Source organism: Hylobates moloch, unplaced genomic scaffold (genome assembly GCF_009828535.3).
Source record: "Hylobates moloch isolate HMO894 unplaced genomic scaffold, HMol_V3 SCAFFOLD_50, whole genome shotgun sequence".
NCBI classification, from domain to species: Eukaryota; Metazoa; Chordata; class Mammalia; order Primates; family Hylobatidae; genus Hylobates; species Hylobates moloch.
In genome coordinates this window covers 727,604-755,017 of record NW_026652325.1, presented here as the reverse complement: position 1 = coordinate 755,017, position 27,414 = coordinate 727,604, and the positions used below count along the sequence as shown (strand labels likewise).

General features: G+C 44.9%; 1 pseudogene; it reads left to right on the top strand.

Moving 5' to 3' along the window:
* Positions 1-1,357: 1,357 nt before the first annotated feature.
* Positions 1,358-20,599, top strand: LOC116463674 (uracil-DNA glycosylase-like; annotated as a pseudogene).
* The last annotated feature ends 6,815 nt before the right edge of the window (positions 20,600-27,414 follow it).

Genomic DNA, 27,414 nt, shown 5'->3' with positions numbered 1-27,414 from the left:
CAAGCCCAGCAAATTTTTGTATTTTTAGTAGAGATGGGGTTTCCCTATGTTGGCCAGACTGGTCTTGAACTCTTGACCCGACACCTTGATCTTGGACTTCCAGCCTCCAGAACTGTGAGGAAGAAATTCTGTGGTTTAAGCCACCTGATCTGTGGTATTTGTTATGGTAGCCTGAGCTGACTAACACACCTCCCTTGGACCTAGAACATGCAATCTGCCTGGGCATCTTGTGGTCAAGACAAGTGAACATGACTTTGAAAATGAGCCTGGCTGCAGATGGGATGATTTTAGGAAAAGGAAGGGAGGGTGTCTGGGGGCCAGGGTAGAGTGGAGCTGATGTAGATCCTTACTCTAAAGGGTAATTTCTCCCTGTGTGACCTAGTTGCTAACCAATGTTTCCAGAGGCAGGGGCTGGGGTGGGGAGTTAAGTTTTGGGGGGCATAATTCTGTTCTCTGCCAGAAAAGCTGACATCTCCATCACCTCCAGACGGAATTCTGTAATTCCACCATTAGAACTTTCTATAGCTTAAGGCCATGTATACTAAATCTGTAAGACCATCAGAATCATCTCGGGGTATTTTATAGAGTGTCTGCATCTGGGCTCAGACTCATTGAAACAGAACATCAGAGGTATAGGAAGAGGTTTCCAGATCAGATGGTGATGTGCCCCTAGATTTGGAAGGTAGTGGGCTTTGGGTGGTAGTGGTGATATGGTGGTGGTGCTGGTGGAGTTAGTCACGCTGTGTTGCTTGTTTCCAACAGCCAGCAATTAAGGGTGGATGGGCGATGAGGGGATCCCCTAGATGAGCAGGGATGGGGCTTGGGGTTAGGTCTTGCTAGCCACCTGGTGGGAGACCTAACAGCCATGCTCATCCTCATCTCTGAAGATTCGTAAAGTCATGAAGAGCCTTTTGGGTTCTGAGGAAAGTCATGTAACACTCCTAGGTGCCTGTTTTAGAAATTTTAATGCTCTTAAAGCCCAGACCTCTGGGCCTTGGCTGGTTAGAGAAGGCTGTACTGGGTGCTGGGTGCTGGATGCTAGGTGCTGGGTGTGCCATTTCTGCCCAGAGTGCTTCGGGGATATAAGAAAGCAAAGGGACCCTGCCCACCTCCGCACCTGTGGAGCGGATGCCTGGGTGAGGTCATTGACAGGTCAATGGTGAGGTAGAGGAGAGATGGCATGTTTGTGGCAGTTCACTTTAGTGGAGCTCAGTTGGTTACTTACCTCTCCCTGCTCATTTCCTCTGCTGGGGACGTGGATAGTTCTTTCCTTGTAAAGACCTTGCCATAAGTCCATAAGAAAATGCAGGTGAAATTCTTAGCAGAGTTTCTGGCTCAGAGTAAGCATTTGACGACGATGACGATGATGATGATGATGATGACAACGACGGTAGTATTAGCTGGGCTTTTGTTTAAGTGTCCCAGGGGAGATATTCATCATGCTTTGCCACTGGCCTGAACACAAGAACCTTCCAAAATATTATACTCTCTTCTTGAGTATTTCCACAGCCTAGGAGTAATGTACTCTGTGCTGCCTGTGGTGCACCCCCCGCCCCACCCCACCACATCATCAGGCCAGGGCGCTGGTCCATGATGAGGGAGCTGGTCCATGATCCAGTCTCCCGTCTGATTCTTCCCTAGAGAGTCTGGACTCGGGGGACAGAGAGGAAGAATCAAGGCCCACCTTCCCCATGACTCTGATAATGAATAGAACATCTGGCGAGCGGCAGATGCCTCCTCAGTCGGTCTTATGCCTACTTGATAATAGATGATCTAATCTGTCTCTCTATAGCACTTCCTTCTGTGTGCAGGTGACAGAGATGGAGTGATCCCATCCTTCACCTGGAGAAAACACGGCTTCCCAGAGAACATGCTCTGCATTGCAGCAGGCTGGAGGTGGCATCCCGGGAGGTTTACCATGCTTGCTGCTTACAGGCATTGCTGTGTGCAGTTGTATCATGGGCTGGACCACCCGCCAAGGGTAGGGCACCTCCAACCAGGCCAGGAGAAATTAGAAGCTTTATCTAGGTTCACCAACAGTCTGGCCACTTCTCAGCCCTGCTATCCCCCAGTAGCATTTCTTATAGAAAGCAAAATACTTAGCCTTCCTCCTCCTCTTTTAAAATTGCATTACGTTGAAGTATTTCAGGCATACAAAAAAACTTATAGAGAATATTTCATAAACATTAACATACCCATCGCTCAGCTTAAGAATGAAAACATTGCAAACACAGTTGAAGTCTTTTCACCGTACAATTCCCTTCCTTCTCTCCATCAGTGGTAGCTGCTGTCCTAAATTTTCTCATATATGATTTTAAATTTTGTTTCATTTGTATGTGTCCACGTGCTTTTACACTTTTAGAGAATCAATGTGGTCATACTGTTGGTTGTCTCTGGCAGCTATTTCCTTTTTTTCAGTATTGATTTGATAGTTCTCCATGTTGTTGCCAGGAGTTCTGGGGTTCCAGTTTGGTTCAACTTCCAGCCAAACTGTCACAGCATCATAATCTCCCTTTATTTGTCCATTTTCCTGTTAACCGATACGTGGTATCTTTCCAAATCTATTAAGTTTAATTTTGTTAGATTTCATGCACTATAGCAATGAACATTCTTCCATGTGACTCCTTATGTAAATGTGCGAAAATTCCTGTCTGTACAGATGGACGAGGAAATGCTGGGTCATGGGAGTCACATGGCTTCAGCTTTTCTAGACATCAGCAAATTGCATTCTTGAATGATTTTAGCAGTTTATACCTGCACCAGAGGGGTAAGAAAGTTCTTACTGCTCCACTACCTCACCAGGATTGACTTGTCAAACTTTTAAAATGTTTGCCAACTGATCTCTTTGGAAATGAGGTACCTCATTATGGTTTACATGACATTTTAAAGTGATTTCATATCGCACACATGGGCACATGCACACACGCACACAGAGAGAAGGATTAAGCCTTCTGCACTTGCATTATTCCATGGAAGGATCCTCTGCCTGAAGGAAATTCAGAGCGATAAGATCTGAAAGTGAGGTGGTCTGATTGTGATGGAGGAGGAATGTGCTATTCCATTCAGCTATGACTTGGATTTTATACCCTGCACATATGGTCTTGCCACTTTGAGTAGGTAGCTTTACTGCTCCAAACCTCAGCTCAGTTAATCTGTAAAATGGTAATAATAATAAATACATATCTCAGAGGGTGGCTGGCAGATGAAAAGATGAAGTATGTCTAACATTTAGCACAAATGCCTGGCACACTAAGCACTGGGCAAATGGCAGCTGCAAGTCCTCCCCTTCTTCCCTCTCTCCCTTCTTTCTTTTTTCCTTCCATCCCTCCTTCTCCCCTTCTTTCTTTACCTCCCTCCCTCTCTTTTTGCCTTCCTTCCTTCCTCCTTCTTCCCTCCCTCTCTTCCTTCCCTTCTTCCTTTCCTCCTTCCCTCCCTCCTTCTCTTCCTTCTCCCCTCCCCTCCCCTCTCCTCTCCTCCCTGTTCCCTCCCTTCCCTCCTTCCCTCTTCCTCCCCCCCTTTCTTCCTTCCTTCCTCCATGTCTTCTTCCTCCTTTCCTCCTTTCCTTCCCTTTCTCTCCTCCCTTTCTTTCACTCTAATGTACTGGAGAGGCAGTTGTGTTGCCTTTCAACACAGACAGAAACTCTAATAAGGCCACTGCATTATATAGAGGGAACATCCTTCGGAGTCCCCTGCTTTAAGGAATAGCAAAGAATGCTTTATAATTAATATATTGTTTGTATGTAAATAGATTCCTCTATGTTGGTATAGGCTACCTCTATTTCCTAAATAATTTGACCTGCTTCCTTGATATTTCATGATTTTTGTTCATTTGCTTAGAAAACTTTCCTTTTGGAGGGTTCAGAGTCAATGTTAGCCAGCCAATGTCAGAGTTGTGTAATCATGAATTACCAAGAAGGAGAATTTTAGATCTAGAGTTTGCCAGGTAAATGGCTGCTGGCAAAGAGCTCACAGGAGAAAAATCTGCCTAGAAATTACTGGCTTGTTTTCATTTTGTTTTTGAGACAGTGTTGCTCTGTCACCCAGGCTGGAATGAACTGGTGCGATCTCAGGTCACTGCAGCCTTGACCTCCCAGATTCAAGCAATTCTCCTGCCTCAGCCTCCCAAGTAGTTGGGAATGCAGGAATATGTCACTACACCTGGCTAATTTTTGTAGTTTTAGCAGAGATAGTGTTTCACCATGTTGGCCAGACTGGTCTTGAACTCCTGACCTCAAGTCATCAGCCTACCTCAGCCCCCCAGAGCGTGGGGATTACAGGCTACAGGCTTGTATTTCCATAACTCCATTCTGGTCTGTGCACAAGACCAATTGTCACCTGAAGGAGTTATGCCTGGTTCCAGACCTGTGCTAAGTGATGTCTGTATTTCATAAATGTGCTTGATTTCTATGCTTTTCATTGCAAACTGGGATGCCACCATTTACTATATCTTCCCCTGTGCTAGCATCTCTGTCCAAGGCAGCAGGCCTTCAGCAGACAAATAATTAACTTTCAGAATTAAAGTATATAAGAGCACAATTAATTAATTTGATACTTTTTAAATCTATGTTGTACATTAACTCATCTTTGTCTTTAGCCATAACACACAGACATGCACACATGGGCACACACAACCATGCACACACACCAGCTAATTCGATGAGTTTCCACTGGGTGCCTACTCTGCCAGGCTTCATCAAGTACTGGACAAACAGATCCTTTTCTAGCCTCTCAGAGCTCATGATATAAGAGGGGAGACAGACATTAATCAGACCATCTACAAAGAAAAATACAATCTCAAATTGTGCTAAATGTCAGGAAGTACCAAGGAAGGGACACTGAGTGAGAAAAACAGCATGGACACACTTTGAAGGGGATGGTAGCGAAAGTCTCTATGGGGAGTGGTTGAGATGGAGAGGGTGAGAAGGGAGCAGCCATGGGAGGGATGAGGGAGAAAGCTTCCAGGCAGAGTGAAGGGATGAGCCAAGGCCCTAACTGGGGAACCACAAACTCACTGGGGTGGCAGATGGAAGGTCCACGTGGCTGGGCCACTGTAAGTGAGAGGAAATGGTCCTAAGACCTGTAGCATTTAGCTGTCTTGCATCTGGGCTGCTTGCTCTACCTGTTCTCAGGTTCTTTTCAGCCGTGACTCCTACTTGAAGGCAAGCATCTTGAGTGTGAGGACCATGTTGAGGACCATGTCCCATTATACTCGTGTTCACTCTTCTCCTTCCCTGTATAGTTCCCAGCCCCAGGAGGTCAGTATGTTTTAAATATCTTCTCCAGATAGAGCAGCTTGTGCAAAGGCCTGAGGCAGGAGAGAGGGAGATCATAGAACATTTGAACAACTAGAAGAAACATACAAGGGCAAGGAGGAGAAGATCAGATTGTGGAGGCCTTGGAGACCATGAAAATTAGGTAGTTTTTTTCTGAAACATCAGGAAGACACTGGAAGGTTTTAAATTGTAAACTTCAATTTATTAAGTTATTAATAACTGGAATTGGCTTCTTAGTGATATTTGACTCTAAATTGGTCCATGCTTGAGCTCACCAAAGGAATAAATCTCCAACAGTGGAACTTATAGTTCTGATAGAGAAGGTATTTCAAAGGTGGGTAGTCCAGGAGTACCCCTGGAAACACATCATGAATATGGTTAAGGCCAGCCTTGCCTCAACCCAAGGACAATTATCAAAGGTGCATGGATATAGCTAGTTCTTTGATTGCCTTTGTCAAAAATAGTGTTCTTTTTGGTGAATTGGATGAAATAAATATCCCACTTGGCCTCATTGTTATGGATGTCACCTTTTTGGCTTGAGCATGTTTGCTTTACATTGGCATCAATGTTTTCTGCAAACTGTTTTGAGTCAGGAGAAATTAACCCTCAATGATCTGAGCCCATGAAGTTTACAAATAGCACTGCCTGGCAAATTAAGGGGTTTGCAGAGGATATGAGTACAGTCTACAGTGCCCCAAGAAACTGCTTGATGACTCTGACAATAGCCCCTGGAAAGTCAACAGAGGCATAACAATAAAAATTAAACAAAAAAGTAACCTTCACTGATCATCGGTGGTGACATGCCAGCTTCTGGTTTATGTGTGTCCTGTCATTTAATCCTCCAACAAGGTAGTGAGGAGGTTGGTTATTCTTACTTTTCTAATGAAGAAACTGAGGTTCAGAGAGGGTCACACAACTAGGAAGTAGCCAAACAGGAGCTAGAACACCACCGGCCAATGGCCAATCTTTCTATGATACTTTCCATGTCTCTTGGGGACCTCTTCAGCCTTGGAAAGTCCTCTTTGGGTAGAGTGGAGCCATCAACAGGAATCTCCTGGTGCGTTAGTTTCCTAAAGCTGTGGTAACAAATTTCTACACACTTAGTTTCTTAAAATAATGAAAATTTATTCTCTTACAGTTCTGGAGGCCAGAGGCCTCGAGTCAGTTTTACTAGACCAAAATTAAGGCATCAGCAGGGCCATAGTCCCTCCAGAGGCTCTAGGGAGAATCTGGTGGCTGCTGGCAAGCCTTGGCTTGTGGCTGCATCACTCTAAGCTCTGTCTTCTTCTGTCTGTGTCAAATCTCTCTCCACCTTTCTCTTATAAGGACAGTTGTGATTGCATTTAAGGCTCACCCAAATAACCCAGCATAAACTCCCTAATGCTGTAAAATCTATGAATACCCCTTTTTCCAAATAAGGTAATATTTACAGGTTACAGGATCAGGACCAGATACTTCTGGAAATCATTATCCAGGCTGTAATGCCTGGTTCTATGCCCAAATTGGCTCCCCTCATCCACGAGTTCCATGAGTAGCCAGAATCTGTAACAGGGAACATTCTCTGTCCCTCAGCTTCCCTCTGGGCCAACCAGAGCATAACTGGGCTGAGGCCTGGGTAAGCATTCCTCCCTAACACGACATAATGTTTGTCTGAAGGTAATTCTGCCTCTAAATTATTTGGAAATGCTCCTCACATTTCCCCCCCGCCCCAATTTTTAGGATTCAGAGCCAATTTGTAATAAGCAAGAGCAGTTTGACCCAGGTTAAAAGATACAATTAGTCTGTCTGCTTGGTAAACCTAAAAAAATACCACTTATAACAAATTATTGTGTTTTTGACAAAGGGAGATGTCCTGGCAGAACAATAAAGCCCCCACCACTGAAAAGAGCTTTGTAATTTACTCAAAACACTCAAGTGGGAAGAGAGAGCAGCCCCTTGGAACCTGAGATCGCAGCCTGTCCTGCTCTTGTGGGAAATGCCCCCCAGGAGAGGAGGTGGATTCCATTACTGCCCAGAAGAGAAGAGATTGCCAAGTGAGGGCTGGGGAGCCCACTCCTCCACCTTTCCCTTGGAGGTGCTAAAGGTTGCTTTCCTGGAAATGGGAGCTCTGTGGGACCAAGTATGTGAGGCCACCCTGGATTATAGATGAAAGTCCCACTGACTCAGGTGGCCAGCTGCCCTGAGCAGCCGAGGATGGGGCCATCTTGGATCATGAGGGCCAGCTAGTCAGTTGTCAGGTCATGTCTGTCCCACTGGGGACATGGGAAAACTCTAGGGGCTGGGAACTGATGGGCCTCTCTCCTTCTTGGCCTCATGTTCCTTTCACTGGCCCTGACCTTGGCCTCAGCCCTAGAGGTGCAGAGCCCCGGGAGCCACGCACAGCAGCTGTGTATTGGGTCCTCACTCTGGGCCAGCGTTGACGGGAGTTCCTTATGTGGATCACCCTGTGTAAGTCTTACAACCAGCGTGGGGCAGGAACTCTTGTTATACTCATTTTATAGATCAAGAAACGGGACTGTTATGGGTTGAACTATGTCCCCCTCAAATTTATATGTTGACTTCCTAGCCCCCAGTATCTCAGAATGTGACCTTATCTGGAGGCAAGGTCTTTACAGAGATACTGAAGTTAAAGTGGGATCATTAGGGTGGGCTGTAATCCAATAAGACTGGAGTCCTGATGAAGAGGGGAAATGTGGAAGCAGACACAAACCTGGGGAGAACACCATGTGGTGATGAAGGCAGGAATCAGGGTGATGCTTCTCCAAGCCAAGGAACACCAAAGATGGCCAGCCAGCCCTGGGAAGCTGGAGCAGGGGCTGGGAGCAGATCCTCCCTCTCAGCCCCCAGAAGGAGCCAACATTGTAAACACCAGTCTTGGACTTCTTGCCTCTGGAACTGTGAGGCAAAAAACTTCTGTTTTTTAAGCTACTCAAAGTTTGCAGTCTTTTGTTCTGGAATCTCTGGGAAACTAGTGCATGGGGCTAAGAAGGTAACTTCCTGGAGCAGACACGGACACCTGGCTGACCTATGGTTGTTCCCAATACTTTTTTCACTGTTGTCTTCCACTATGAAGACTGAAGAAGCAAAATATCTGTTTTCCCTGTTTCTTTTGATCTGGCCAATGAGATCTAAGCCTGTTGGAAGTCTCTGGGAAAGGTTTTGCTCTCCTGATAAAAAGAGACTGACAAGACATGTCCCACTGCCTTTGCCCTGCCCTAAACCCCTCTTCGGTGCTCATCTGCTGACAGATGCAATGCCTAGCACTACAGAGGCCAGCCTGCAAAATGAAAAGGTCCAAAGAGTTTCAGAGTTGGTGGCCCTTTAGTGGTTGAGCCACTAAAGCTGAACTTCTTGTTTGTATGAAAAATAAACCCTGATTTGTTTTTGTCACTGCAGTCCTATTTTAATGCCATACACTGCCCAGCACATTCCCAGTTGCTCTAACATCCCAGGCTAGCCAGCTTGTGAGTGACAGGGCTCTTGTTAGACCTAGTTCTCCCTCGCTTCAGTGCCTACTGCCCAGTGCTGACTGTGGACAGAGCCTGTAGTTTGTTCTCACACTGTTATTAGTTCATTCTCAGACTGTATTAGTTCTCACACTGTATTAGTTCATTCTCACACTGCTATAAAGAAATACCTGAGACTGGGTAATTTACAAACAAAGGAGCTTTAATGGACTTACAGTTCCTCATGGCTGGAGAGGCCTCAGGAAACTCATAATCATGGCAGAAGGGGAAGCAGTCACCTTCTTCACAAGGCAGCAAGAGAGAGAAGAGTGAGCAAAGGAGGAGCTTTCCATACACTTATAAAACCATCAGATCTCATGAGAACTCACTCACTATCATGAGAACAGCATGGGGGAAACTGCCCCCATGATCCAATCACCTCCCTCCCTCTACACGTGGGGGGTTACAATTCCAGATGAGATTTAGGTGGGGACACAAAGCCAAACCATATCAGAGCCAGGCCACACTTCCCAGAGCCAAGTAGCTTCTTCATCTCTGTCACTCTGAGGCACTCAGGGAAGAGGCAAGGGCTGTAGCAGCTGCCCAACCCTGTAAACACAGAAGAGGAGACAGAAACCACGAGAACAGAGTGTACGGGGCAGAGCATTGTCGAGAGAGCTGCAAGATGCCTCACAGAGCCCCATTCATTCTCATCCAGCTTGGCTGTCAGGCTCAGGAGTGAGTGGCCTTGATTTTTAGCTGTTTGGGGGCTGTGCTGGGAGGGGACCAGAGCTTTCTGGTGGAGAGACATTCCAGGGCAGGGCAGCCCAGAGGGAGTGTCTGTGCAGTAGAGGCTGGACTCAGTCTGGGCTTTACTTTTTCCTTGCCTCTGCCTCCTCAACTCCCAATACCACTTCTGCTTCTATGTCTTCTATATTCCTCCACAGTGCCAAGCACAGAGTCTTCCATACAGCAGTAAGTACTCAATAAATGATTGCATTAAACTTATAAAAATGGGGAGCCTGCCTGACTCACGATGACTCTGACTCTGTTCTTCCTAGAAGAGATACTGTTCTTTATGGACCGAATTTTGGCTGGGCTATTCAACTGGATTTTACCCAGAGACCACAATGATTGATTGGTTCAAGAAAAGACATGTGACTTCAACTGAGTCAATAGGAAGTCTTCCCTGGGATTTAAAAAATTTGAGCTGAGAAGGATGCATGCTCTTCTCTGATCATGAGGCTCTAAGAACATAAGGCCACAGCTACTAGAGTTCATGCCCTCTGGAGTATAAAGAAAGACCACGGACAGTATGATGTGCTCCACTCTCACTCACCTGCAAGCCATTCCCCAAACACAGCTGGACTGGAATGATAACAGTGATTGTAATACTCATTGTTATTTACTCAGCATTTAGGGTCGGTCTGTGCTCAAGATGCTCTCATTCTGGAGCTTAAAGCTGAGCTCTCCCTTCTCTGAACTCTCAGGACACCAGATTTGTCCTTCTTTTAGGGCAATTACCACATTCTGTGCTGAATTGTTCATTCACAATCATTTACTGGTACTTACCACATGGAAGCTACTGTACTTGGCACTGGAGAGGAATATGGAAATCTATAACATGGTTTCATGTTAGATTAGGGCAACAGCATGGATGACTGCTGTTAGTCAGACAAGCTTATGCTGAAACAGTCTGAAACAAACAACCTGAAATTATTAGGTGGTTTTCGCACCCATTGGGAAGGGCTGAGGACTCTGCTTCCCAGGGCTTGTATTCCAGGACCCTAGCTAAAGAAGCAGCAGTGTGTGGCAGCAGGAAAAGAGAGCATGGCACACTGAGGCTTGAATCTTCTGCCTGGAAATGATAAGTCACTCATGCTCACATTTCATTGGCTAAAACAAGTCACCTGGCCGTGTCTGAGCTCAATAGGTGAGGTAAGGACAATTCTTCCAAAGGAGAGATACCAAATCTTTGTGAGCACAATACTGTCTACTACACTTTCTTCTCTCGGCAGCTGGGCAGCATCTTACCACTGTAACCTTCCCAGTGGCCACCCTTGCACTTTGCACCTAATGAGTACTATGTTAGTTTGTTCTTGCATTACTGTAAAGGAACACCTGAGGCTGGGTAATTTATAAAGAAAAGTGGTTTATTTGGGCTCACCGTTCTGCAATCTGTACAGGAAGCATAGTGCTGGCATCTGCTTCTGGTGAGGCCTCAGAAAGCTTCCAATCATGGTGAAAGGCAAAGGGAGAGCCAGAGTATCACAGGGTGAGAGGAGGAGCCAGACAGAGGGGGGAGGTGCCACACTCTTTTAAACAACTAGATCTTGTGTGAACTCAGAGCCAGAACTCACTCATTATCTGAGGACAGCACCCAAATTCATGAGGGATTTGTCCCCATGACCCAAACACTTAGCATGAGACCCACCTCCAACACTGGGGATTACATTTGAACGTGAGATCTGGTGGGGAAAAAACATCCAAACCACATCAAACACTGAAGGATTATGTGCCCTCTTTCCTTTGTACCACTTATCGCAATTGTAATAAACACTCAGGCCACTGTATGTTTAATGTCTGTCTCACCCACTGGACTATAAATGGCCTCAGGGAAGGTCAATGTCTGTCTGCTGCTAAAGTAATTTAACCATATTTAAACAAAGTACTGCTTAATTGTTGTAACCCAGCACTTAGTATCTGATGCATACTAATACCAATGAATGATTGTTCACAAATATATGAATGAATAGAGAAAGAACCCATGAAGGCATTGACACCTGCTTCATTCCTTTGCTATTCCAGCTGTGGCATATGCCAGGTCCTGTTTCAGGTCCAGAGATGGAGAAGTGATTTGCACCCCATTGTCCCATCCTCCTGGAGCTGGTGGCTTGCTCAGGATCAAATCCAGCCTGCACCTCATGTAACCAAATGAAATTGTCAATAATGAGCTGCTTTTGGCCAATAAAAATGGCAATTTCATATGGTTCATCCCAATTGAAACAGATGACAGCTCTGTTTGAAGCTGGGAGCCCACCTATTATTCAGTGTTTCCCTATCTTCACAGCATCCTCCTAGCCCCCAGTGCACATTCATAGAATTCTAGAATATAAAAATCTCTGGACAAAATATCCTCCAAGTCCTAAAATTCTATATCCCTGAATCAAGCTGTCATGCAGGACTCTCAGGCACTATAATACATGGACTAGAACATCTGAGGGCAAGTCCTCTTCCGCCAAAGCTGATCTTGGCACCTGATGCCTCTGGGAGCCCCAAAGAGGGTCCCAGGCCCCAGGGCCTGCACATGCTGCCGCACGCAGTGTCTTCTATGGGGCCTGTGCCTGTGGCATTGATCCCTCTGCTAACTAGATGAGAAATTGCAGCAGGCTTTCCTTGCATGGCTTTTCCATGCATCTTTGTCAATGCTGGTTTACATTCTGGGATTGAACTAATTTGTTTCCGTTTGCTCCCGGCTGCAGGCTTCAGGCAGCTCAGCTTTGTTGTCCTGGGTTTGCAACTTGCCAGCCTCCCTCCTCTTGCCTTTCCCCTCCCTAGCTAACCACATCTGAGGGCAAAAAGGATTAGCAAGCTCAGTGTGATGTGATTCTGGCACTTGTAGCCTGGATTCTTCTGCTACCGCAGAGAGCTGGGGGTGGGGAGAGTGATGACTTAGTTGCCGCATTGAAGAAAGAGGTGGGAAGAATGAACCTTCAGTGCCCACTTGAGTGCTGCACAGCTGGGAACATACCCACTCTGACAGCTGGCAAATACAAATGACCACAGCGATGATGCTGATTGCAGTTAATGTTTTCTGAGAATTAGGTGCTAGCCCTATGCTAATTCCTTTTCATGCATTTCAGACAGTCCTTTCCATAATCTCTCTCAATGACAAGAACTGTTGTTTTGTCCATTTTGTGGATGAAGAAACCAGAACCCAAAAGGGGAAATAATTCATCCAAGATCACTCGCTAGGATTCAAGCTTTAGTACCTGGTGTGTCTGAATCAAGAATTCGCATCCTTACAACTGCTCCATATCCTACTACTCCCCAAATCTTGATGCTTACAGGTATCTACTGAACAATAAACATCTTCCCTGAGCCTGAAAATGGTGGAGGTGAGGTGTGGATTTTTGGAAATTGGAGCGGAGAGACACCTTTGGGGGGATAAAAGACGGCATTTGAGACACTTGCATTCCTCCAGCTGTCCCCCTATGGCATGTTTTAATTTTAAAGTGACAAATGAGGAAGACGCTTCCTCAGGGGTTCCTCAAAGGCCTGGATATTGGCCAACAAGAGAGCCAGTTTTCTCACTGACATTCTTCTTCTTAATAGAGTAAGTCATTTCAGCTGTACAAATATTTATTTTTAACCCCATAGGGGACTGTCTACAAACTATTTTCATGTTGAGTATAAAACAGTCAAACCTGTAACTATTTTCTTTTTTTCAGAATTGGCCTGTAAAACATCTGCTAATTATTTTCCAAAGCTGAATCTATGCAAACTCTACAATCCAACAGTTCCACTCCTGGTGTTACCAGTGGAGGGTCTTGACTACAAGTCATCCAAATTCTTGGCGTTTTGAACAAAAAATTGGACAAAACGCACAAAGAAAGCAATGAAGGAATGAAGCAACGAAAGCACAGATATATGTACACAAAAATTCACTCCACAGAGTAGGAGCTGGTTCGAGCAAGTGGTTCAAGAACGTTGGTTACAGAATTTTCTGGAGTTTAAATACCCACCAGAGTTTCCCATTGGTTACTTGGTTACACCCTATGTAAATGACGTGGCCTGCAACTAGTCTGATTGGTCACAGGAGGCGACCAATCAGAGGGTGAAGTGAAGTTACAAAGTTAAACATGAAGACCTGGCCCCATGACCAGCCTGATTGGTTGCGGGAGGTGACCAATTACAGGTACTTTTCATTTTTCATCTGCAAGGCAGTGCAAAGGGAGTAGCCTCTTATTCTTTTGTTACTTGGGTATAGAAAAGTGGGATTTTCCTTTGGATCCAGTTCTAGGAAGTCAGCACAAATCAGCCTTAGGTTCCCTGTCTCCAGACTCTATTCTGCTTCACTGGCTAAATACCAAATAGAAATGAGCATGTGTTCATCTAAGAGAGACCTTCAGAGCGGTGTTTACAGCCCCAAATCAGAAACAATGCAAAGGCCCTGGGCTGGGAAGTGAATTATGGTAGAGTCACATGGTGGACTACTGTGCTGCAATGAGAAGGAACAATCTTCAGACCAATCCAGGGACATGGAAGGATCTCACACCCACTATGTTGACTGAGCAGAAAGAGTAGGACAAAGTACGACATCCATACATCCTGTATAATTTGATGCTTATGATGTTTAAAAACAGGCTAACTCTAACCCTAACCCTCTGCTCACTAATGCTTTTTGTTTGTTTGTTTATTTGAGACAGGGTTTTGCTCTGTCGCCCAGGCTGGAGTGCTATGGTGCAATCTTGGCTCACTATAACCTCTGCCTCCCAAGCTCAGGTGATCCTCTCACCTCAGCCTCCCAAGTAGATAGGACTACAGGCATGTACCATCGTGTCCAGCTAATTTTTTTTTGTTTTTAGTAGCGATGGAGTTTGGTCATGTTGCCCAGGCTACTAATGTGTTTTTAATTATCTTTCTCTTCCCTGCCTTGCCTCCCCATCCCTCTTCCTCACCTGTGCTTCCTAGAATGACCTCCCAGGTAATATCCCTGCACCAGCTCTTGTCTCAGAGTCTGCTTGAGGGGACTTGGGAACTGAGACAGTGCACAATTTATGTCTTTGTTATGTCAGGGATTCATTGTTTGGCTCCATCTAGCACCTCCACGAGCCTGGGGACTTTGTCTTGTTCACTGATGTGTCCCAAGTGCCTGGAACAGTGCCAGGCAGATTATTGACACTCAATAAGTACTTTTTAGATATTGAAGAAAATATGCAGACATAGCCAGGAGGCCAATATCTAGAAAGCATCAAGCTGCCCAGAAGCTGTTTCACTCAAAAGGGAACAAGGTCATGTTGATGGAGGCCTGTGGTGTGTATGTGAGTATGTATATGTATGTGTATGTGTATATGTATATATATATATTCTGATTTCACAATAGCTCTCACAATAGTTATTGTCTTAACAAAACAGACAGGGTAACTGCTTAGTTCTTTGCTATGTTGAAGCTTAGTAGAGGCAGAGCATGTCTGTTTTATTTCTGCTGTAGCCCCAGTGCTTAGCACCTAGTCAGGCCATAGTAGGGGCTCAACAGATATTTGCTGAGTAAATAAATGAGTTCAAACATCTTGCCCAAAGTCATGGCTGGGAAGTGTTGGAGCTTAGATTTGCACCTAGTTTCGTGTGAGTTCAAAGCCCAAGTTCTCTGGCTATTCCAGGCTGCTGCTCCAGTGTGGATACACACAGACTCTTTAACTGCTGTCCTTGTCCCCACAGGCTTTCTGATGAGCTATTCAGATGAAAATGACTATTATTTAAAAATACAAAAGAAAAATCTTCAATGACTGGGTTTTATAAAGAAAACCTTATAAAGTTATATATATATATATAAAATATATATGTTATATAAGGTTTTATAAAGAAAGCGTTATAAAGACAACTTCTTGGTGTAGGGTGGGCCCAGCCAGAATGTGGCCAAAGCGTGGACCCCATGACTCTCTTGCCCTTTGTCTTTAAACTCCTGATGGGTATCAGTGGAACTCACCAAACCATTTACCTGGATCAACAGACAAAGAAAATGGTGCCTAACTAGGTGATCTGCAGTCCAGCTTTGCATTCTGGTTTAAATCCACAGACTAAAACAAATGGGACTTAAGAAGGATGGGCAGGCTGGGCACAGTGGTTCATATCTGTAATCCCAGCACTTTGGGAGGCTGAGGCAAGTGGATCGCCTGAGGTCAGGAGTTCGAGACCAGCCTGGCCAACATGGTGAAACCCCGTCTCTACTAAAAATATAAAAAAATTAGCCTAGCATGGTGGTGGGTGCCTGTAACCCTAGCTACTTGGGAAGCTGAGGCAGGAGAATTGCTTGAACCCAGGAGGCAGACATTGCAGTGAGCTGAGATTGCGCCACTGCACTCCAGCCTGGGTGGGTGACCAAGCTAAAAAAAAAAAAGAAAGAAGAATGGACAGAGGACAGTGATGGGGATCTCACTGGCCAGAGACATCTCTCTAGTTCTCTATGCTGACTTGACTCTGTTCCAAACTCCCTCAATTGTTCAAAGAGTTGGGCAATAACAGATGTGAGTGGGCACTGGCCACCCATGGCTTGTCTTCTCCAGAGTCAGTAAATGCACCTGACACAATTGGCTGTGACCTATGAGTGTGGTGTCATATAGGTAGGAAAGAGTTTCTTTCCTAGGGCTGTGAGCAGAGCCAGCTAGTGCTAGGGGATTAAGCTGAGTGTAGCAGGATGTTGGATGACACCTTCAAATTAGGTTATTGTGTTCAGATATGGTTTTATAGGTTTATACGGTCAGAATAACATCCCTGGGAGTGAGAGACCTCATGGAGGCAATGAGAAGTGTTTTGAGGGAAGGTGAGATTAGAAGTGGGGAAGACAGTTAAAAATTAGGTGATAAAACAAAAGTGCCTAAGAGGAGGGAGCAAGATGTTAAGCAGACGTGTTGGGAAATGAAGGAAGTATGAGTGGGAGGGCAGATCTGTCTGAGAGAACCCCATGAGCAGATGAGGAGATGGCCTAAGCCCATGGGGAAGCAGGTGAGGGGTCCTGAGAATCCCTCAGCTACTGCATATTCTCAGTCTTTGCCCACCAGGTGATGTTTTCTCCTCTCAGGTGAACGCTGCATGCTGGACCGCCCTCTCTGGCCTGATTTGTTGCAAAGGTCCCTGTCCTGAGATGGGCTCCCTTTACATCCTGATTCCCATCACAGCTTCCCATCCCCTCTGCATCTTACTTGCTGTGTCACTCAGGGTCTGCTCCACTGAGGTGACACTTACACCTAGGGAGGGCCCAGGGAACTTGAAATCAGCCAAGAAGCCAGAAAAGTCATGGATTAGCCAGCTGTTTTCCTCTGCTGTCTCGTTTAGCTGAATTCAAGAGTCCATCTGAGGAAGGGAATTGGAGCCTTGGAAGGGAACACCTGATGCTTCTCCCATCTCCAACTGGTCAGGGATGCACCAGTGCACTCCACTCCCAATCCTATACAGACACATAAGGGACTCTATCACCCAAACCCACTCGGCATATTGCATACGCACACACGCTCACGTATTGCACTAGCATCTTCAGCTCCACCCTGCTTTCTGTGCTGGGAGGCTCAGCTGTGTCAACTAAATCCATGGGTACCTTTGCCTTCTGGCTTCCAGGTTGGTTTGGACAATTAGAAACTGGAAAGACTCAGATGGTTCCCCAAATTCTGCAAATCAGCAGAAGTAGGGTGCCTGGAGTCAGAAATGATTCTAAAAATCAGAGGACTCAAGGCCGGGCGCGGTGGCTCATGCCTGTAATCTCAGCACTTTGGGAGGCCAAGGCAGGTGGATCACGAGGTCAGGAGATCGAGACCATCCTGGCTAACACGGTGAAACCCCGTCTCTATTAAAAATACAAAAAATTAGCCGGGCGAGGTGGCGGGCACCTGTAGTCCCAGCTACGCGGGAGGCTGAGGCAGGAGAATGGTGTGAACCCCGGGGGGCAGAGCTTGCAGTGAGCCGAGATCGTGCCACTGCACTCCAGCCTGGGTGAAAGAGCAAGACTCCTTCTCAAAAAAAAAAATAAAAAAAAAAAAAAATCAGAGGACTCTTGAAGGTCACAGACATTCCATAGCCTAACCCACTCTTAGCTAGATTATAAGAAGCAGAGGGACCCTACTGATATCTGTACTGAAATTTTAACCACCCATAAATCTATCTATATAGTAAAAGTGGCCAAGACATACTTCGGATACTTCCTTTTCAGGTTTATGTCTATTCATCAGAAACAAAGAAAAAATTATATCAAGGGTAGATATACAGGGAACAGCTACATTATTTATTGAAAGTGTGTGTGTGTGTGTGTGTGTGTGTGTGTGTGTGTGTGTGTCTGGGTGGTAACTACCTGGTTGTCTCCTTTTACTACTTCCCTAAGTCACTAGACGGTGAACTTCCTCCAGCTGGACAAGGCTGTCCCTGCACAGAGCTGTCGACCAACAGTCATGTGCTCATGAGTAACACTGTTGTCAGCAACAGCTCATTCCTATTACTCCAGCTAATAACTAGGATAATGGAGGACACAGAGCATTATAATGCTTTGGAATATTATAAGAAAAAATTTCTATGGAGAGAGACTTGCCTATCATCCTTATGCTGATAATTGACTCTCCCCTGGCCCTTACATTTACATGAACACCTCATGTTCATGGCTATAGTTGTGCAGACATTTACTGCATTGTCTGACCCAGAAGCAACTGGAGCACTGGAAGCAACTACACAGAAAAAGAGAAAGTAGCTTTTGTTGAGCCCTACTCTGTGCCAAGATTAAAGTTCGGACAATTAGGTTTTTTTTTAAAATCTTCATAATGACCCATTTGTGGAATAGGCCTTGACAGAATTTCCATCTTACAGCAGAGAAACTGAGGTTCAGAGAGGTTATGCAATTTGCCTAAGGTGCCCCAAGTTAGGCCAGCATTGGAGTGCACCAAGGCCCCTGGAAATCTCTGCTGCTGTCAGACATTGGTGCTAGTGGCTGATGACAACAGCAGGAATTGATACAAATGTTTAGTAACAGAAATGAGGACAGTTTGTCCTGTGATGTAGAGAAATAGTTTTCTCCAACCCCAATTGAAAACTTTGTCAACAGCTTAGTAAAATCTGGCTAATGTTTGACTCCTGTCTTAGGGATTTCCAGAGAAATGGAACCAGTACAGGAACTGGCTCATATGATTACAGAGGCTGGGAAGTCCCACAGCCTGCCCTCTGCTCCACTGGCAAGCTGGAGAAGCAGGAAACTTCTTGGTGCAGTTTGCCCTAGTCTGCAAGCTTCAGAAACAAGGGTGGGAGTAGGGAGGGGCTGACAGTGTCAGTTCCCATTTGAGTGGGACCCAGAACCAGAGGTGCTGACCTCTGAGGGCAGGAGAAGTTGGGTGTCCCAGCTCAAGCAGAGAGCAAACTCACCTTTCCTCTGCTTTTTTGTTCTCTCTGGGCCCTCGATGAATTGGGTGATGTACACCTGCATTGGTGAAGGCCATCTGCTTTACTCTGTCCACCAACCCAAATGCAGATCTCTTCCAGAAACACCCGCACAGATATTAAGGGATGCCCAGAAATAATGTTTCATCAGCTATGTGGGCATCCCTTAGCCCAGTCAAGTTGACATAAAATAAACCATCACAACCCCCAAATCACAGTGAAATAATGTGAGACCCAGATAAAAATATGCAGCTAATTTAAAAAAAATTGAACTGCTACAGCCAGTGGAAGCCTCATGGGTCCCTGTGCTGTGTATTTGCTTGCTCCTCAGCCCTGGGATGAACAGCCAGAAGACACTCTACTGCTTCCTCTCTCCCCGTCTGGCTGGGAAGTCTCTTTCCCACAGTCCCAAGCCAGCTGACATGGGGACTGGAAAGGCAGCTGTAGCTTAGGAGAACTAAGATGCAGAGGCCCACTCCATCAAGAAAGCCAGGGCCAGGCAGGTTGAGGGCAGCCTGCTGTCCTCCTCATTCCTGAGCAGTGAGCAGTTGGTTCACATCTAAAGGAGGAAGACCAGGGCTCTTCCCAGACTCATGGCCCAACACAGACTCATAGTCCACAACTACCCATGGGTTTTGGTGAGAGTTGGAAGAAGTACCTCAGTGCAGTTCAGGAAACAGTATTTTATAAAGGTAATGGTATTTGTGCAGAATAAAGCAGACATTACATTGTTTATTCACCCCCACACCAAGTTTTCACCTAGACCCATATGTGTGACATAAGAGATGTGAAGGTTCTCATTCCCAGACAGGATCCATATCATGGACCCAGTCAAGCTTACAGGCTCTGCTTTCATGTGCAAAGACCTGTTCCACCTCCGCCCAGCTCAGAAAATGTTTTTAAAAATTGTTGTCTGCAGACATAGATGGTTTTGCTCACCCTCAGCATGGAGATTTATCTGGGTGGGCCAAACAAGGGGTTCTTTTACTCAATGCTGTCTCACTATTCTGGACCATCAAGCCAGTTCTCATAAGGAGAGAGGCTGGGAGCAACTCACTGATGCAGTTGTGTCCTGGCTACATCAGAACTCGAACCGGCTTGTCTTCTTGCTCTGGGGCTCTTATGCTCAGAAGAAGGGCAGTGCCATGGATAGGAAACAGCACCACATTCTGCAGCTAGCTCATCCCTCCCTGTTGTCTGCGTATAGAGGTTCTTTGGATGTAGACACTTTTCTTTATTTCTCTTTCTTTCTTTCTTTCTTTCTTTCTTTCTTTCTTTCTTTCTTTCTTTCTTTCTTTCTTCTTTCTTTCTTTCTTTCTTTCTTTCTTTCTTTCTTTTCTTTCTTCTTTCTTTCTTCTTTTTTTCTTTCTTTCTTTCTTTTTTTTTTGAAATGGAGTCTTGCTGTTTCACCCAGGCTGAAGTGCAGTGGCACAATCTCAGCTCACTGCAACCTCCACCTCCCGGGTTCTAATGATTCTCCTGCCTCAGCCTCCCGAGTAGCTGGGATTACAGGTGTGCACCACAATGCCCAGCTAATTTTTTGTATTTTTAGTAGAGACCTGGGTTTCACCATGATGACCAAGCTGGTTTTGAACTCCTGACCTCAAGTGATCCACCCACGTTCGTCTCCCAAAGTGCTAGGATTACAGGTGTGAGCCACCACACCCAACCGGATGTAGACACTTTTCTAAAACCAATGAGCTGCTACCCAAGTCCAGCAAGAAGTCCATCAACTGGAAGGAGCTGTGAACCTCAACTTAAGGGGTGGTCTTTCTCCACTGGTGGTTTTTGAGAAACTGCTGTTGAAGTATTTGCCAGTTATGAAGGCGAATGGAAAATTTCCCCATTAATTCCTAAGTACTCTGCATAAGGGGGCAAAGCTTCCATAAACCATCCTTGAACCAGGATGCCCAGAAATGGCAGCTTTATCCAGACAGACACAGCAAAGACAACTCTTTGGCCAAATGTCTTTCTCTGCACCATGGCTTTGGCCTAAAATATGCAAGCTTCTCAGAAGACAGATAAGGTCAAATACTCACTCGGCTCTCCTCACCTCCCTTACCTTTATGGTTAAATGTTGGAAAGGTGCACCTTTTTGGTACAGCTGTAGTTTGGTGCATGCTGTTCCTTGGTTTTGCCTGGTGGGTTAGACTTTCAGTAATAAGGTGTTGGGGTGATTTTGCTGAAAAAGGGATCCCCTGGGCCCAACCTGGCAGGCATTCCAGTTGCAGCCAGATACACTGTCCCCTTGATCTTTCAAGGATCCCTCAGGCTTCTCCTTGAAGGAAGCAGGAGAATGTTTTTTGCGTTTCTAGAACTCTGGCCCGGAAGTTAGGGATCAATTCTCTGATTGATTGTAGTAGAAGTGAAGGTTCCTAAGGAATAGTCCTGAGTGTGAGCCTTAAGAGATAGGGGGCGAGAGAATTGGGCTGGGTGTTGTTCATCCTGTTATTCTTTGCGTGTTTCATGGAATCTGAACAAGGACAAGGAAAAAAGTAATTTTATTTTTTTAGTGGAGGAAGGATGATTTTCTCCTAGGGTTATTCTAAGTTGGGGTTTTTAAGGCAGCACAGACTGCCAAATGCTGTTTTTTGTGGACTGCAATCACTTTGGGATATTTTTTCTGCCACACTGGGAAGTTTTGGTTTTTAAAACAATGCTTATGCAGATAATGTATTTTTTCTTAATGCCTTTTTTAAGAGACAGTCTTCATTGGGTTTGCACCTCCCAAGCTTGATCTTGTTAGAGATGTCATTTTTGCTGTTCTCCAGGTGAAAGCGTTAACCTTGCACAAGTTTGGTAATAAAAGATTGTTGAAGTTTCAAAAAAAATTTTTGATAGTGCTGTTCCTCTGCTCAAAGCCATCAATAGTTTTTTATGACATGTGTTGATTTCCTATCGCTGCTGTCACAAATGACCACAAACTTAGTTTAACTCAACACAAATTTATTATCTTACAGTTCTGGAGTCAGAAGTCTGACCTGGTCTCAGTGGGCTATAAACTAGATGTCCTCGGGGCTTCATTTCTTTCTGGAGGATCTATAGGAGAAAGCTGTTTCCTTCCTTTTCCAAGGGTTCAGTTCCATGGAACAGAAGTGATGTCATTTTGTCAGGCAAACATCTAACTTTCTAAGTTGACGGAACTCAACCTAACTATACCTAACTACTACATTATGTCATACATGTTTTTTAACATACATGTTTGGCTTTGTTTCTTTCTTATTATACTTGGTTATATTTTCATCTTCTAGAGGACACCCTCTTCCTTGGCTCTGTTCCATGTCTTCATCTTCACAGCCATCAAAGTCACTTCTTCCTGACTCTTTTATGTAGTCACGTTTTTCTCTGTGACCATGGCTGAAAAAGTCTCTGGTGGCCGGGCGCGGTGGCTCACGCTTGTAATCCCAGCACTTTGGGAGGCCGAGGCGGGTGGATCACGAGGTCAGGAGATGGAGACCACGGTGAAACCCCGTCTCTACTAAAAATACAAAAACTTAGCCGGGCGTGGTGGTGGGCGCCTGTAGTCCCAGCTACTCGGAGAGGCTGAGGCAGGAGAATGGCGTGAACCCGGGAGGCGGAGCTTGCAGTGAGCCGAGATTGCGCCACTGCACTCCAGCCTGGGTGAAAGAGCGAGACTCTGTCTCAAAAAAAAAAAAAAAAAAAAAAAAAAAAAAAAAAAAAAAGGACTTAGGTGATTAAATTGGGTGCAACTGCATACCCATCCCCTGTCAAGGTCCATGGTACCTTTAATCACATAGTGAAGTCCCTTTGCCACACGAGGTAACATATTCACAGTCACTTTGGGGGCCATTTTCTGCCCACCAGAAATAAAAAACTCACAAAGCATGACCTTACTGTTTCTAACCTAACTACACCATCTCTACAGGCTTTCCTTCCAGGCACAGTCTACTAGGCTTCATTTAGGTTTCGGGGCAGGTGCATACCTACTGTCCCTCTGCCTGACACCTGCCTTTGATCTTCTCTCTGTCCTCCCAACACCACCTACTTCCAACTCGTCCTCACATTTTAGCTGCTACATCCCTTCCTCAGAGATGCCTTCCCTCACTATGGCCATTGAACCGGACTGAGCTCCTTCTAAGATCCTGAAACTTACCCATCTTCATATTAACCATAATTTGTAATTATTTTCATGTGCTATCCCACAAATGGATTAGTAGCACAATGTGATTATTCTAATTGTTTGTTTTTGATTTTGAAGATTTGTCTGCTATTGAATAGTGTAGTGATTCTGAGACCTGGGTTGAGGTCCTTTCTCTTCTAATAACTAGTTGTATGATATTAAGAAAGTCATTTGATAGCTTATTGCCTTAATTTCTTCATCTATAAAATGTATTTATCATATTATAAGAAGAATAAGTACCCCATAAATATATACACCTACTATGTACCCACAAAATTTAAAATTATAAACCGAAAAGAAAGAAAAAGAAGAGAGATTGTTAAGAAAATGAAAAAGAAATTAAAAGAGTTTTTATGTGCAGAGTTCTTAGAACAGTGCCTGTCAAACAGTAAGCACTGATGCATATGTCATAGATCAAATATATATTTATAATTTATTTATATATAAATATTTATCTATGTTGTATATTTATATTATATTGTAGATATATACTTACATAAGATGATATTATATTATTATAGATATAGTTATATATAATATTAGGGGAATTTTAGAAATATTACTGTATGTCTAGTGCCTGGGGTATAATAGTTGCTCAGTAAGTCTTTGTTGAAGGAAGGAGAAAGGGAGGGAAGAAAGATACAGAGATCTCTGCTCTTTAGCAGATTTTTCTGACATCTCCTTAGTCAATATTACGCAGGCAAAGTAGCCATAGCAACAGCAGGAGCAACATAACATGTCATTTTTCGTGCTTTGAAGACCTGTTTTCATAAACACAGTGCAATGTCATTGCTCTTGAACCCACTTGCTTGATAAGCCAAATCTAATTGCTAGGAAATACAGAAGTTGTAAACCACCTTGGATTGCAAGATGAAATTCTAATAGGTACAAGAATGTTGCCACAAATCTCACCAATTAATTGTTTGAAAGTGGGCTTGGGTAAAGAAAATAGCATAGAGAAAAAGAATATGTTGGAAAATAGCTATTCTGAGATAGCTGGAGACACAAAAGCAGCTCACCAGAGCAGACATTCTGCTCCTGCTCCTTGATAAAGCTAACAAAACAGCGGACCTTATTGATGTAGCTGTTTCCTGCAGCAGAAGCATCACAAAAATCTGTCCAGACAAAACAAACAAGTATGCAGCCCTGGCAGAAGAGCTGACGTTAAGTGTGGAAACTGAGGAACATCAAAGTCAAGGCAGCTATCATCTTGGCAAGAGGGATGTTGTTCTCTGCATAAGCTGCACATCTGGTGGGTAAGGGGCTCAGTTCAGAGTTGTATGGGAAATAGCACTGGCTTTTACCTGCCCTGCATTCACTGTCCATTTTGGAAAAAAACACACTCATTTCTCCTGGGGTGCCAACACTCTATTCACAATCATCATGGGAGCAGGGGAAACTGACCCTACCCAGGGCTATAGGAATTAGCCATGACCTGGGTCTGGCTTATGAAAATGCTACAACTCCTTGGCCACAGCAATTGGTCCAGAAATGAGGATGTGGCACAGCTGGGGCCAATGAGGCTATTTCCCTTGAGATTTCATGGAAACTAATAGGGAAGGGAAACTCTATCTAGATCTCTATAAGATCCCCATGGCCATCTTTGTCATCACTTGGGGAAAACTTGGCTGAAAAACAAAGGCAACAAGCTGGAAAGAGACCCCAGAGGTGGAAAAAGGGCCCTGGAGCCATGATACCTACTTGACTTTCCGGCAACGTGAGCCAATCATTCATGTCTCTTGGGGGAGGATGTGTCACACATAGTCTACACAGTACTGACACACTCAGGGAGCCTCCAAGCACAGATGACCTCCAGGTGGTCCCCATAACTCAGCATGGAAACTTGAATTTTGGCCCAGGAACCAACATGTCCCTCTAGTCCCCAGGACATTGCTTGTGACCTCCTGTCTCACTGAAGTCCTCATGTCCCAAGCAGCATTGAGCCTCTCCATCTGTGCTCAAGTCATTCTCTCTGCTGGACTGTTTTCCTTCCCCTCCTCCTGCCCTCAGTGATCTGCTCCTCAGTCTTGAAGGTCTTTGATTTGAAGGCCTTCCTTCCCATCCCTAAATGAGCGGATCACCCCTTTCTTTTTGTCGTCTCTGAATTCTCACAACACTTACGAGGTAGCTCTGTAAACTATTTGTCCCCTGTCTGTCTCCCTACTGAACAGTGAGCTTCCTGAGGGCAGGCACCAGGTCTGGTTGATCTCCAATCCCCCTACCAGCTTACTCAAGGCCCAGCCCAGCAGTCAGAGAGCCTGTGGACAGACAATGAGGAACAAATGAAGTTCTGTGAGGCCAATCAGACCAGTGGTCTTGAAAAGCTCTGTTTGGAGGTTTAGACTTTATCTTGAGAGCACAGGGAGCCTTTGAGGGGCTTAAGTAGAGGAGAGGCAGAACCTTGCTTGGGGTGAGACTCCCTGGCATGTTGACATGGTCTCCTTCTTTGCCTCCACGAGAAAGCCCCATACCTGAGTTCCATCCACAGCTCTAGTTCTGATGTTCTGAGGTTTCTCCTTAGGCTGTGCTGGTCCCTCCACTGGGTCTCCATGCCACATCTATGCTTTATATTCCATGCTGGGACTGCCTGCTGCGGCATCTTGACTCTCCCTATTTATAGGATGTTTACCTGCAAAATATCCTAAGAGTACCTCCACTCTCTGACCCTGTGTTTTGCTGCATTGCTTCCTCTTGTTGGCTGGAGTGGCCAGGCTGCTGTGGATTCCAAGCTCAGAGCTCCTGCTGCAAAGCAGATTTGGGACAGAAGTGTGTTCATTGGTAATTATAAGACCTTGTTGCCACCTGTTCACACAAGGCCAAACCCAGAGGAGGAACAAGGAAGCCATGGGGGCCAATGACTCAGTTCTCCTAAGAACACAAACTTCTCAGAGTCACTCACATTCGGTGGTCTGCCCTTCTTCAGTTGGTGAAAAATCAGCAGAGATGAAGCAAAAAAAAAGTAGTTTTCTAATGTCTGGCTTTTAGAGACATGTAGGCACATTACCTGGATGATGGAATGAATTTCTCCCTTATCCTACACATTGACCCTTTCGCAGCCATAGCAAAAGGATACTGGCAAAAGTTCAATTCCATGGAACAGAAGTGATGGCATTTTTCAGGTAAACCTCTAATTTTCTAAGGTGACAGAATTCAAATGTTATACCTCACTACCACAGTAGGTCACACATGCTCTTTTAAACACATATTTAGATTTGTTTTATTATAGTCGGTTATATTATGAGGCTGACAATGGTATCACGTAGTACTTTGATATGAGAGAAAAGTGAATTAATGCAATTTGAGAAGTCTTTGAGGGGTACGAAGGACTCCTCCACACAAGAAGAAAAATAACTCATGAATAGTAATAGTGGTAGGGTATGGGGAAGGAGGAGGATGGGAATTATTTTTGAGAGTTCATCTTCTCAAGGGAAAAATCAAAACAATTCAAGTGGGCTACACAGGAGCCCACCATGAACTGAAGGCAACAAGGAATCTCATTGGCATGGTTTCCCGTTGAACGTGAATAAAGTGCAGGGAGCTTATGCAGACAACTGCAGATCAGGGAAATCTCTTCTGCTGTAAAGATAGAGAGCAACTATCATAAAAATCTGAAATTAAAAAGCATAAAAAGAAGCATAGTTACCCAAATCTTGGGGAGTTCCTCTATTAGATTTCAGGAAGAAATTAAACGGAATGCAAGAAACGTGCTTGATCTGTTGTCTACAGCTCTTTAGAAAACACCTAAGATGAAATAGAAATCTTCAGTTCAAAAAATCAATTGTCTATAAGGACCAGGAAACTGACCTGAAAGAACAAAGCTGGACCCGGTGGGGACCGTAAGGAAGTGGAGAGAACAGGCTTCTCTAAAAGTGGCGGCCGCTTCCGGCTCCTGCTCAGGACTGCCATGCGTGGATGCCAGATTTTCTGATTTTTAATAGAACAAGAACATTTATTTTTTTATCTTTATTTAAAATATACTTAATTAAAAATTCTGGTAAACAAAATACATTTTAGGCTGGGGACAGTGGCTCATGCCTGTAATCCCAGCACTTTGGGAGGCCCAGGTGGGCGGATCATGAGGTCAGGAGATCGAGACCATCCTGGCCAACATGGTGAAACCTCATGTCTACTAAAATACAAAAAATTAGCCAGGCATGGTGGCGGGTGCCTGTGGTCCCAGCTACTAGGGAGGCTGGGGCAGGGGAATGGCCTGAACCTGGGAGGTGGAGGTTGCAGTGAGCCGAGATCACGCCACTGCACTCTAGCCTGGCAACAGAGCAAGACTCTGTCTAAAAAAAAAAAAAAAAGAAAACACTTTTTTTAAAAGGAGCCATTCAATAGACCTCAATGTTCTTCACAAAGAGAGAAGACACTGGGAAGTATCTTGGGTTTGGTTTCCCCAGAAGTGGACTCCGAGACAAGG